Here is a 13,534-nt window from a genome sequence, read left to right as displayed (position 1 = left end):
TGCACACACACTTCTTCAAAGGCTACCCACCTGAATTTAACCAAATGAACACCTTCACCAGTGCAGAAAGAAGGTGCTAATTTGTTTTAATTAACCTTTATGTGCTTCGAACATTATAGCTTTGTAGTGTGCTGTTCTTCACCCATGGCTTATTTGTATGCCTTCGCTGCTCAATTGTGATGGTCTCTGGCCACAAACAACAAACTTTTGACTGACTGAATAAGCATAGTGCCAACACACAGCACCACTGCCGGTGCAAAACTGGAAGTGTCATCCACGTTCCACTTCACGGCGGTGTTCTAAGAGTGACCTAAGACCCTATATTTCATTTTGGGTAAATCCCAGCAGAGCCCTTGATGTGACAAGCATAGCCAGCTTCAAGAGGAGATTGGGTAAACGTATGGAGCAGAGGTCCATCACTGGCTATTAGCCACAACTTATTGTTGGAACTCTCTGTCTGGGGCAAGTGATGCTCTGTATTCTTGGTGCTTGGGAGGGATTCTAGTGTCCTGGCCCCACTGATGGACCACCTGATGGCGCCTAGTTTTTTGGCCACTGAGTGACACAGAGTGTTGGACGGAATGGGCCATTGGCCTGATCCAACATGGCTTCTCTTAGGTTCTTATGTGACACAGAGTGTTGGACTGGATGGGCCATTGGCCTGATCCAACATGGCTTCTCTTAGGTTCTTATGTGACACAGAGTGTTGGACTGGATGGGCCATTGGCCTGATCCAACATGGCTTCTCTTATGTTCTTATGTGACACAGAGTGTTGGACTGGATGGGCCATTGGCCTGATCCAACATGGCTTCTCTTAGGTTCTTATGTGACACAGAGTGTTGGACTGGATGGGCCATTGGCCTGATCCAACATGGCTTCTCTTAGGTTCTTATGTGACACAGAGTGTAGAACTGGATGGGCCATTGGCCTGATCCAACATGGCTTCTCTTACGTTCTTATGTTGCTTATGTTTTCATGTGTGTCAGCGCAACTCCTCCCTTGTTTCCCCCTGCTGCTCAAGTCAAGGGTTCAAGCCTGGTGTGGATAATGAAAGGCCACTGAGTAGCAAGTAGTGCTCCTAACCAGGGTTGCCTGGTCTAGGTTGGGAAATTCTGGGAGATTTTGTGTGGTGAAGCCGGGGGAGAGCAGCGTTTGGGGAGGGAGCTCAGCAGGATCCACCCTCTGAAGCAGCCATTTTCTCCAGAGGAAATGAACTTTGTGGCCTGGGGATCAGTTGTAATCCCACGTGATCTCCAGCCACCACCTGGAGGCTGGCAACCCTGCTCCTAACAAAGGCTTTACTGAACTGTCTGGTGCAGGGTCTGGCAGCAGGGAACCCCCACTAGGCTGGTCAGCCCCCAAGTCCCTGCTTTTGGGGGCTTCCGCTCACTACCAGCTAGCTGGCCAGTGGGGGAAACTCCACCCCTAAACTGGCATTGTTGTATGACGTCCGTGATGTGATGACATCACCTCTTGCTGATGCCATTGCCCCAGCGATGACACATGGCAGCTGGAGAAGGCGTAACCAGCCCCAGGTCAGTGGTCAAGGTGGGAGATCTCCAGGCCCCACCTGGAGGCTGGCAACCCTAGGAGCTTGGCAACCGTATGCTGGCAGCCCGATCGAGAGTGACTCCTTTCCCTGAAAAATGCTCAGGTATCTGAAAGGCCTAAGCAGTCTTCACTTCTGGGTAGGATTGCAACAGCTTCTCACCTGCCCATTGGAACAGGGTGGGGAGCAGAAGAGGTTCCCAGTGCCCCCAGCCATGTGGTTACCGGCAGTTGCCTTTGAAGTGCTTCCCCGCTTGCCTGTTTCATGTTTTTGTTCCAGGAGGGCCGTGCCTTCCCCTCGCTCCCCAGTCGCCTACTATACCAAAGGGAAGTTGCTCAGCGAGGTGCAAAGCTTGTTGTTCCGATCGGGGCAGATAGAACCAGAACGTGCCGCAAACAAACAGAGATAAGGTCTCGGGCCTACACTGTGCCACATATCAGATAAGGAGGGGCTGGACGGGCAGGGTCTTCCCACTGCAAGCCACTTTTTGTAAGAGGCGGTGGAAGAAAGCTGGCGGACCACCCCCCCCCCGTTCCGTGGAGGGCTGTTAAATTCACCAGGGGGCATTACACCCTTGTTCCTAAATGATATATGAGCACTTGGCAGAAGGGCTGCCCGAGATTTCTCCATTTCCCAGGCCTGTGAGAACGAAGAGTTGCAGCAAGTGAAGAGGAAGATAGAGAAGAAAAATGGGGAGGAGAGAGGCGGATAAGAAGGACCCACACCCTCCCGTGGCTCCACTCCCATTCCTTTCGCATCCCGGGAGGGAGGAAGAGAATGCCACAACACCTCCTGTCCACCACAGAACAATAACCAGATGCGCTCAGGGGAGGCTTCGGCTTGCGCATGCAAAAGGCTTTCCCAACCGTCTCTCATGCCACGAGTAGGTTTGCCGGCTTGCAGGTGGCAGCTGGAGCTCTCCTGGGATTACAACTGATCTCCAGGTGACGGACATCGCTTCACCTGGAAAAAAAATGGCTGCATGGGAAGGTGGACTCTATGGCAGGGGTGGCCAAACTTGCCTAATGTAAGAGCCGCATAGAATAAACGTCAGATGTTTGAGAGCCGCAAGACACGAACGTCAGATGTTTGAGAGCAAGAAGGAAGGAAAGGAAAATAGATGGGGGAGAGGTGGAAAGAAAGCCACTTTAACTTTGAATGCATTCTCCAAGCTGCCAGCTGGCTTGGCTTGGAAAAGTGATTTAAAGAGACAGATGCCTTCTCCAAGCTGGCCAACAGGGTAGTGGGGAGGGACGGTGGCTCAGTGGTAGAGCATCTGCTTGGGAAGCAGAAGGTCCCAGGTTCAATCCCTGGCATCTCCAAAAAAGGGTCCAGGCAAAGAGGTGTGAAAACCTCAGCTTGAGACCCTGGAGAGCCGCTGCCAGTCTGAGAAGACAATACTGACTTGGATGGACCAAAGGTCTGATTCAGTAGAAGGCAGCTTCATATGTTCATATGTTCATATGTTCAATGGAGTGGGGGCTTTGAGAGTCACACAATATGTGTGAAACAGACACATGTGGCTCCTGAGCCACAGTCTGGCCACCCCTGCTCTATGGCATTCTACACCACTGAAGTTCCTCCACCTCTCGAACCCCGCCCCCTTTAAGCTCCACCCCCAAAATCTGCAGGTATTTCCCAACTCAGAGCTGGCAACCTGAGGGCTTCTGTTAGGACCGGTATACACTTCTTCAACAGGCCCAGTTTACTGGGGGATACATTTCAGAGAAAATCTGCATAGGCTCAAGATGTCAACCGACAGCTATATTTATTAAATGTGTCATGCAAATGCCTGCTTCCATTAGAGATTTGAGCTCTTTCAGGTTTGTTTCTCAAGAAAGAGACAACAGGGTCTTCTCAGAAGCAATAACCTTTGTCCACAAAGCTCTACTTCCTTAGCCCTGAATAGGCAACCACACTCTGCACATGCTCTGACACACGTGCCTTTGAGTCCTGATGGTTGGGGGGAAAGCAGGGTATAAATATTTGAACTAAATACATAAGTCCTTTAAAAATCAAGATGTCAAAAGGACATCAGAATATCAGAAGAGCCTGCTGGTCCATCTAGTTCAGCATTTTGGACACAAGAGTGTTGGACTGTTGGGGCCATTGGCCTGATCCAATTGGCTTCTCTTATGTTCTTATGTGACACAGTGTTGGACTGGATGGGCCATTGGCCTGATCCAACAGGGCTTCTCTTATGTTCTTATGTGATACAGAGTGTTTGACTGGATGGGCCATTGGCCTGCTCCAACATGGCTTCTCTTATGTTCTTATGTGACACAGTGTTGGACTGGAGGGGCCACTGGCCTGATCCAACAGGGCTTCTCTTATGTTCTTATGTGACACAGAGTGTTGGACTGGATGGGCCATTGGCCTGATCCAACAGGGCTTCTCTTATGTTCTTATGTGATACAGAGTGTTGGACTGGATGGGCCATTGGCCTGATCCAACATGGCTTCTCTTATGTTCTTATGTGACACAGTGTTTGACTGGATGGGCCATTGGCCTGATCCAACATGGCGTCTCTTGTGTTCTTACGTGACACAGAGTGTTGGACTGGATGGGCCACTGGCCTGCTCCAACACGGCTTCTCTTATGTTCTTATGTGACACAGAGTGTTGGACTGGATGGGCCATTGGCCTGCTCCAACATGGCTTCTCTTATGTTCTTATGTGACACAGAGTGTTGGACTGGAGGGGCCATTGGCCTGATCCAATATGGCTTCTCTTATGTCTTCTTGTGTTCTGTGTTCTTTATAGGGTTTTCAAGGCAAGAGATGTGCAGAAGTGGTTTGCCATTGCCAACCTCTGCATAGTGACCCTAGACTTCCCTGGTGGTCTCCCATGCAAATAAAAGCCAAGGCTGATCCTGCTTAGCTTCTGAGGACTCTTGAGATCAGTCTAGCCTGGGCCATCCAGTTCAAGACTGTTGTCTGCGGCCCCGGAAGTTAGGACCAGAACCAATGGGTTGAAATTAAATCAAAAGAGTTTCCGGTTCAACTCTAGGAAGAACTTCCTGACCGTTAGAGCAGTTCCTCAGTGGAACAGGCTTCCTCGGGAGCCGGTGGGCTCTCCTTCCTTGGAAGTTTTTAAACAGAGGCTAGATGGCCATCTGACAGCAATGAAGATCCTGTGAATTTAGGGGGAGGCATTTGTGGGTTTCCTGCATTGTGCAGGGGGTTGGACTAGATGACCGTGGAGGTCTCTTCCCACTCTATGATTCTATGAAATCATACTGTTTTTATTGTAACAGTCTCCACTTTTGCCATCTGTCGCAATGCATTAAATTGTTCTATTGCATGTTTTGTATTTGTACATTCTTCTCTGATTTTGTAAGCCAGTTTCATTCACTGTCGGTTGTATGTTTTGTATGGTTCCTATAACAGTGTTTTAGATTGAGCAATCCAACTTGAGTTTCAAGGGGACAGGGGGACTGTGAGCAAAGTAAACAAGTAAGGGCTCTTTTCAGTGTTCAGCTCTGGGGCTTTAACCCCAGCAATGCTTCTGAGTCTTAAAGGTTCAAGAATAAGATTGGCTGAATTTGCCCTCTCTCAGAGCAATTTTACAAGCCTTACGAAAGCTTATGAAATACCCACCCACGTACTTTATCTTACAGCCTTTATATCCGGCCTTTCTGCCTTCAGGAGGGCCAACAAGAAGGCTGGCTGACAAATTCAGACAGACATAGCAAAACCGCCTTTGAAAGCCCTTAAAACCAAATGAACAACAAACTGACAACAAACCAACCTGTCATATGGAACAGATCTAGGACTGACAGCTCTCGATTTAGAACTTCCTGAACATTTTGAAACGGACCCTGGGGAGGGCTACCAATCTCGGTGGGGGGTGGGGACTGGAGAGCTCCTGGAATGACAATTGATCTCCATACTACATACAGTGCTTATTTATTATTTGTTGATTAAAAATGTCCACAGTGCAATCCTATGCAGAGTTACTCCAGTTTAATCCTACTGAAACTGATGGGTTTCGACTGGAGCAACTCTGCACAGGACTGCAGTATCATTTCCGCTTTCCTGGGGAAAAGGGGAGGGGTAGTGGCTCAGCGGTAGAGCATTTGCTTGGGAAGCAGAAGGTCCCAGGTTCAATCCCCGGCATCTGCAACTAAAAAGGGTCTAGGCAAGTAGCCGTGAAAAACCTCAGCTTGAGACCCTGGAGAGACACAGGGAGGGGCTGTGGCTCAGTGGTACAGCATCTGCTTGGCAAGCAGAAGATCCCAGGTTCAATTCCCGGCATCTCCAACTAAAAAGGGTCCAGGCAAGTAGGTGTGAAGAACCTCAGCTTGAGACCCTGGAGAGTTGCTGCCAGTCTGAGTAGACAATACTGACTTTGATGGACTGAGGGTCTGATTCAGTAGAAGGCAGCTTTATATATGCTCACATATGTTCATACGTTCTAGGGGAGGGACGGTGGCTCAGTGGTAGAGCATCTGCTTGGCAAGCAGAAGGTCCCAGGTTCAATTCCTGGCATCTCCAACTAAAAAGGGTCCAGGCAAATAGGCGTGAAAAACCTCAGCTTGAGACCCTGGAGAGTTGCTGCCAGTCTGTGTAGACAATACTGACTTTGATGGACTAAGGGTCTGATTCAGTATAAGACAGCTTCATATGTTCATATAAGTTCATATGTTCAAAATGGCTGCTTTGGAAAGTGGCATTCGACCCTCCCCCAGCCCCCCCCCCTCCCTAAACCCCACTCTCCCAGGCTCTGACTTCTCCCAAGTATTTCCAAATCCAGAGTTGGCAACCAAAATCCTAGGCAGCGCAAGATTTCAGGAGGAGAAGGACTTCAAGGTCAGGTACACAAGATTCTCTTGGGGGAACTGACCTCTGTAACCTGGAAGTCAGTTGTAATTCCAGGAGATCACCAGGTACCACAGGGAGGCTGGCAACCCTAAGTCCAGCTCTCTGCAGAGGCAATGCATTTCTTAAATAAACAGGCAACATATGGGCATCAAGGCAAAGGCTGTGGCGTTGGTAACTAGAACCTAATTGGCTTGCCCCTTTGGTTTGATCCCCCACTGTATAGCTGGAAGGATGACCTTTTTAAAACTCCAACAGAAGTCATTTAGAACATTTTTCACACGTCCAGTCACCCCCCAGCAGTTTTTTTTTTTTAAATACCATGTTTGAACAGTCACACCTAAGTGAAAGAGCAAAGCTTGAGTGCAGACCAACTTAAAGGTGCCACTGGGCTCAAACTTTCCTCTGGTGCTTCAGGCCAACCCAGCTGCCCCCTTGAATCTGAGAAGGGAGAGACGGTGGCTCAGTGGTAGAGCATCTGCTTGGTAAACAGAAGGTCCCAGGTTCAATCCCTGGCATTTCCCACTAAAAAGGGCCCAGGCAAGTAGGCGTGAAAAACCTCAGCTGGAGACCCTGGAGAGACACAGGGAAGGACTATGGCTCAGTGGCAGAGCACCTGCCTGATAAGCAGAAGGTCCCAGGTTCAATCCCTGGCATCTCCCACTAAAAAGGGCCCAGGCAAGTAGGCGTGAAAAACCTCAGCTGGAGACCCTGGAGAGACACAGGGAGGGACTATGGCTCAGTGGCAGAGCACCTGCCTGATAAGCAGAAGGTCCCAGGTTCAATCCCCGGCATCTCCCACTAAAAAGGGCCCAGGCAAGTAGGCGTGGAAAAACCTCAGCTTGAGACCCTGGAGAGCCGCTGCCAGTCTGAGTAGACGATACTGACTTTGATGGACCGAGGGTCTGATTCAGTAGAAGGCAGCTTCATATCTTCGTATGAAGCAATCCAGGTTTTTGCAAGGCAATGCCAGGAGAAAAGCATCCTGGCCTTGAAGCAGCCGGCTGCAAGACAAGGCTTATCCCCGCTGAGATTTTTGGACCCATTTGACAGCCAGTTAGATTGCCACCCCTTCTCCCTCCCAGTGCCTGGAGCACAGAAAGCTTGTCGGGTTGGCACTCCCCCCCCACCTCGCCTTGGAATCTTCCCACTCGCTGAAATAACTCTGGCGGGTGGCTAGCTTTAAAGACGTACTTGACACCTGTTCAAGAGGGGGTGTCCAGGGCTCGAGATTTAATTAAATTGGGCTTTGAAATGGTTTCTGATTAAAGAGCTGTGGCAGCTGAGCTTCCAACAAGCTCTCTGGCATCACTGTGGGCTAACCTACTCGCACAGGTGGCCCCGGGAGCAGGATCGGGCAGCGCACCTGGGCTGGAGGCTGCAGTTGCCAAGTCCAATGCATAAAATACCTGGGGACTTTGGGGGTGGAGACAGGAGACTTTGGGGGTGGAGCCAGGAGCAAGGGTGTGACAAGCATGACTAAAGGGAGCGCCGGCCATCACATTTAAAGGAGCCGCACACCATTTAAATGCTTTCCTCCACTGGAAATAATGGATAGGGGCATCTTCTTTCGGGGCTCATATCTTTTTGAAATCTGGGGGTGTTTTGAGGAGAGGCACCAGATGCCAAGCTGAAAATGTGGTGCCTCTAGATTAAAAAAAAAGAGCGCCAGATACCCACAGATCAATTTTCCATTATACCCTATGACAGGGGTGGCCAATGGTAGCTCTCCAGATGCTTTTTTGCCTACAACTCCCATCAGCCCCAGCCAGCAGGGCCAATGACTGGGGCTGATGGGAGTTGTAGGCAAAAAACATCTAGAGAGCTACCGTTGGCCACTTCTGCCCTACGGAAATCGGTCTCTGTTGGGAATAATGGACTGCCTAGCAGACTTTCCCTCCCCCCCCCCTTTCTGATGACCCCGAAGTGGGGGGAGGGCCTCCAAACTGGGGGATCCCCTGCCCCCACCTGGGGATTGGCAACCCTACTTGGGGCAGAGTGCCGTAGTCTGGTCGGGAGAGAAGTCAAGCTACCCCCAGTTTGTCCCTCTTACTCTAGCACAGTTGCCTGTTACCCAGCTCAGTAGAGATGCCAGCCTCCAGGTGGGATCTGGGGATGCCCCGGAATCACAGCTTATCTCCAAATTACAGAGGTCAGTCCCCCTGGAGAATGCTTTGGAGGAGGGACTCAATGGCATTGCTCCCTACTGAAGTCCCTGCCCTCTCTAGGCCCCGACACCAAATCTCCAGGAGTTTCCCAACCTGGAGCTGGCAAATATCCCACCCCACCAGAGCTGAGAGAGGGGGCCTGGCAACCCTACAGCTCAGTTGCCCAGAACCCAAGGCCTGCTCTGCAGGCTATCTAACCACCTAGGGTTGCCAAGTCCAATTCAAGAAATATCTGGGGACTTTGGGGGTGGAGCCAAGAGACTTTGGGGGTGGAGCCAGGAGACATTACGTGTGGAGCCAAGATCAAGGCTGTGACAAGCATAATTGAACTCCAAAGGGAGTTCTGGTCATCACATTTAAATGGACGGCACACCTTTTCAATTCCTTCATTCCACAGGAAATAATGAAGGATAGGGGCACCTTTTGGGGGGCTCATAGAATTGGACCCGCTGGTCCAATCTTTTTGAAACTTGGGGGATATGTTGGGGAGAGGTACTAGATGCTATACTGAAAATATGGTGCCTCTACCCCCCAAAAACAGCCCCCCCAGAGCCCCAGATACCCGCGGATCAATTCTCCATGATTTTCTATGGGAATAAATCTCTATAGGGAATAATAGAGTTCCCAGCAGACATTTCCCTCCCCCACCCCGCTTTCTGATGACCCTGAAGCGGGGGGAGGGTCTCCAAACCGGGGGATCCCCTGCCCCCAACTGGGGATTGGCAACCCTACAACCACCTGCATATCGAGGGTTGCCACTTGGCTTGGGATGCTTCTGGAAACTTGAGGGCAGTTTCTGCTGAGGGAAGAGGGATTGAACTCATGCAGCTAGGGCTTACCAGCTCCAGGCAGGGCCTGGGTAGTCCTCAGAATTACAACTAATCTCCAAACTGAAGATACCAGTTCTCCTGGAGAAAAAGGCTGCTTTGGAGGGTGGACTCTGTGGCATGACACCCCACCGAGGTCCCTGCCCTCCCCAAACCCCACCCGTCCTAGGCTCAAATCTCCAGGAATTTCCCAGCCTGGAGCTGGCAACCTGGGCTGCAACAACAGAGAGTCCAAGCTGCTGTTTCCTCCAGGGGAACTGTGTAGACCTGTACTGTATCTACAGGAGTATTTACAGTACATCGGGGAAGTTCATCAAAGCAATGCTATGGCTAGATGTCATCTGATGCAGTCTTCCTTTTGAATTCCTGAAGGAGAGACATCAGGAGGGGCTGTGGCAGAGCATTTAGAATCATAGAATTGGAAGGTACCTCTAGGGTCGTCTAGTCCAACCCCTTGCACAATGCAGGAAACCCACAAATACCTCCCCCAAATTCTCAGGATCTTCATTGCTGTCAGATGGCCATCTAGCCTCTGTTTACAAACCTCCAAGGAAGGAGAGCCCACCACCTCCCAAGGAAGCCTGTTCCACTGAGGAATTGCTCTAAACTCACAAACAACTCCCCCTAAATTCACAGGATCCTCATTGCTGTCAGATGGCCATCTAGCCTCTATTTAAAAACCTCCAAGGAAGGAGAGCCCACCACCTCCCGAGGAAGCCTGCTCCACTGAGGAATCGTTCTAACGGTCAGGAAGTTCTTCTTGATGTTGAGCCGGAAACTCTTGATTTAATTTCAACCCGTTGGTTCTGGTCCTACTTTCTGGGGCCACAGAAAACAATTCCACCCCATCCTCTATGCGACAGCCCTTCAAGTCCTTGAAGATGGTGATCATATCACCTCTCAGCCGCCTCCTCTCCAGGCTAAACATCCCCAGCTCCTTCAACCTTTCCTCATAGGACTTGGTCTCCAGACCCCACACCAACTTGTCTATACCCTTCTTAAAATGTGGTGCCCCAAACTGAACACAATACTCCAGGTGAGGTCTTACCAGAGCAGACTAGAAATTTGCTTGGCATGCAGAAGGTCCCAAGTTCAATCCCGGGCATTTTCCAGTTAAAAAGGGCCAGGCAGTAGGTGACGTGAAAGACCGTCTGCCTGAGACCCTGGAGAGCTTCTGAAGCTCTGAGTAGACAATACTGACCTTGAAGGACCAAGGGTCTGATTCAGCAGAAGGCAGCTTCATTTGTATTCAGCCCCATCCCTAATTGCCAAACTCCAGGGGGGAGAGAAACACAAAGGAAGGAAAGCCGATGGCAGGCAATAAACAGAGGGCTGGAGTGTGCAAGAGGAAGGGGACCTCTCCTTCTTGTGGCATGTTCCACCCCTCCAAAAGAAATGTGTCCTACTCCTCCTCTAGACAGGCATAAGAAAAAGTCACCTTTATCGCTGGCGGGAGCTTTATCTACCAACGGAGATATTTCTATCCTGCTTTTCTCCCCCCCCCCCCAAAAAAAAAGCTGCTTGAAAACATTTTAGCTCGACGACAACCACCCTGTGAGTCAGGTTAGATATCACTGAGGACACCCCAAGCACTTTCCAAGCAAGAACAATTATTCTGGAACCACATCGCTCACTCAGGATTCGTGAGGAGAGTGCCAAGCTACTACCACGCCATGTGGTCAATCAGAATTGGCTGTGCGTCTCAAGGAACCAACTGGCTCCACCCACAACGGAGCTGTGACCGGCTGTTCTACCTAGGGTTGCCAACCTCCAGGCGGTGGCTGGAGATTTCCTGGGATTAAAACTGCTCAGCTCCCCTGGAGAAAATGGCCGCTTTGGAAGGTGGACTCTATGGCATTATATTCTACGGAGGCCCCTCCCTACCCCAAACCCCACTCTCTTCAGGGTCCACCCCCAAACCCAGAACTGGTAACCCTAGTTCTACCCCCTTCTCTACCATCTCTGCTGACGGAGGACAATTTTGTTACTAAGTAACTTGTGTTTTGAGGAACGCAATGGGTTTCTTCCCCCTTGCTGTTGCGTGGATTTTTCCTGATGTACAGAGTTGCCAGACTTAGAGTTGCCAATCCCCAGGTGGGGGCAGGGGATCCCCCGGTTTGGAGGCCCTCCCCCCACTTCAGGGTCATCAGAAAGCCGGAGGAGGGAGGGAAATGTCTGCTGGGCAGACATCGATTCCCATAGGGTATAATGGAAAACTGATCTGTGGGTATCTGGGGCTCTAGGGGGGCTGTTTTTTTGAGGTAGAGGCACCAAATTTTCAGCATAGCATCCGGTTCCTCTCCTCAAACTGCCCTCCAAGTTTTGAAAGGATTGGATGAGGAGGTCCAATTCCATGAGCCCCAAAAGAAGGTGCCCTGTCCTTCATTATTTCCATGGAGGGAAGGTATTTAAAAGGTGTGCCTTTAAATGTGATGGCCAGAACTTCCTTTGGAGTTCAATTATGCTTGTCACACCCTTGCTCCTAGCTCCACTCCCAATGTCTCCTGGCTCCACCCCCAAAGTCCCCAGATATTTCTTGAACTTAACTTAGCAACCCTAGCCAGACTCCAGGTGGAAACTGGATATCTTCCAGAACTACAGCTGATCCCCAGATGACAGAGACTGGTTCCCCTTTGGAAGGTGGACTGTACAACATCACACTTCACTCAGGCCCTTCCCCTCCCCAAATCTTGCCCTCCCCAGGTTCCACCCCCAAATTTCAAAGAATTTCCCAGCACAGCAGTGGCAATACTATGTGATGAATCTGCTTTAAGCCTGCATTGAGCAGAGAAGTTACAAGGCCCAAGTAAATATATACACCTCATGAAGCCAATTCAGAGTAAGGGCAATCCAAGTTGAATCACAGGGCCCTCCCTCTGAATGTATGGCTGCTTTGCAGTTCTTTTAGACCAGGGGTGGCCAAACTGTGGCTCTTTCACACATATTATGTGGCTCTTGAGCCCCCACCACCTCATCAGCAGGCAGCTTGGAGAATGCATTTAAAGTTGCTTCCTTTCCACCTCTCGCTTTCTTTCCACCTCTCTCTCCATTTCCCCTTCCCATGTATTCTCCTTCCTTCCTTCCTTCCTTCCTTCCTTCCTTCCTTCCTTCCTTCAGCTCTCAAACATCTGACATTCATGTCTTGTGGCTCTCCAAAACCTTGCATTTATTCTATGTAGCTCTTACATTAAGCAAGTTTGGCTACCCCTGTTTTAGACGTATCCCAGTCAGCAGTGCATTGTGCAGGGTGTGTGTGTGTGTGTGTGTGAAAGTATTTGTGAAAAGCTCAGCCCTTTTGGTCTTTTTCTGCTTAGCCCTGCAGCTAATGGTTTCCACTTCCTTAAATGGCCACAGCTGTGATTAGTAGCCACCTCTAAGGGACACCATGCTGGCAAGTTGGATGGATGTGTTTCCATTAGTCTTGTCTTTCAAGAAGAGGGAAAACCAACAAGGATGGCTGCCATCAAAAAACGGAGCATTACATACTTAATTTCCAATAAGAGATGAAGAGTTGGGGGGGGGGGGCACCTTTTCCAGGAAGTTCTGGAGAAACAATCTTGTTATTTATTAACAGGCGGAAATGACTTTCTTTGGAAACTCATGCTAAGTACACAGATACGAAGCGTAACTGCTAGGAGATGCGATGTGGCATCTGTCAGTCCGTGGAAAGAAGCCAGTACGTGGTACAAGAGAGTCAGTCGTGGGCATCTCTGAGTCCACACCTGCTCCAGGATCCCTGAGGAAGAGACTGGCATAAGCCATGTTCAGGGCAATGCTCTGTTGACTGTGTTTAGAGAAAGCTAGGCTTCCAGTGTTTGTTTGTGATCTGGCCAATCCAGAGGTTGCAGACTTGCTAGCCAGTGACAGGAGCTGATGTTGCACATTTTTGTCCCATTCTGTACCTAAAGAGGGCTCCGAGGTCTGAGCGCACAAAATCTGTGGTACTAGGGTTTCCAACTCCAGGTTGGGAAACTTCTGAAGATTTGGAGAGTGGAGCCTAGAGAAGGCAGGATTTGGGGAGGGGAGAGGACACAGTGGGGTACAATGCCAAAGAGACCACCCTCCAAGCAACCATTATTCTCCAGGAGAGCTGATCTCTGGTGTCTGGAAATCAGTGACAATTTTGGGGAATCTCCAGGCACTACCTGGAGGTTGGTAGTCTTACTTGTA

General features: G+C 50.1%; 1 protein-coding gene and 1 non-coding gene across 3 annotated transcripts in view; one reads left to right on the top strand and one right to left on the bottom strand.

Moving 5' to 3' along the window:
• POU2F3 (POU class 2 homeobox 3) overlaps positions 1-13,534 on the bottom strand; it is a 183,930-nt gene that overhangs the window by 149,611 nt on the left and 20,785 nt on the right. The window lies entirely within an intron of this gene.
• On the top strand, positions 5,979-6,045 carry TRNAA-GGC (transfer RNA alanine (anticodon GGC)). The gene has a single exon. It is a non-coding gene; the product is annotated as a tRNA-Ala (tRNA).

This window comes from Heteronotia binoei, chromosome 12 (assembly GCF_032191835.1).
Source record: "Heteronotia binoei isolate CCM8104 ecotype False Entrance Well chromosome 12, APGP_CSIRO_Hbin_v1, whole genome shotgun sequence".
Classification (NCBI taxonomy): Eukaryota; Metazoa; Chordata; class Lepidosauria; order Squamata; family Gekkonidae; genus Heteronotia; species Heteronotia binoei.
This window is presented reverse-complemented; position numbering and strand designations above follow the sequence as displayed.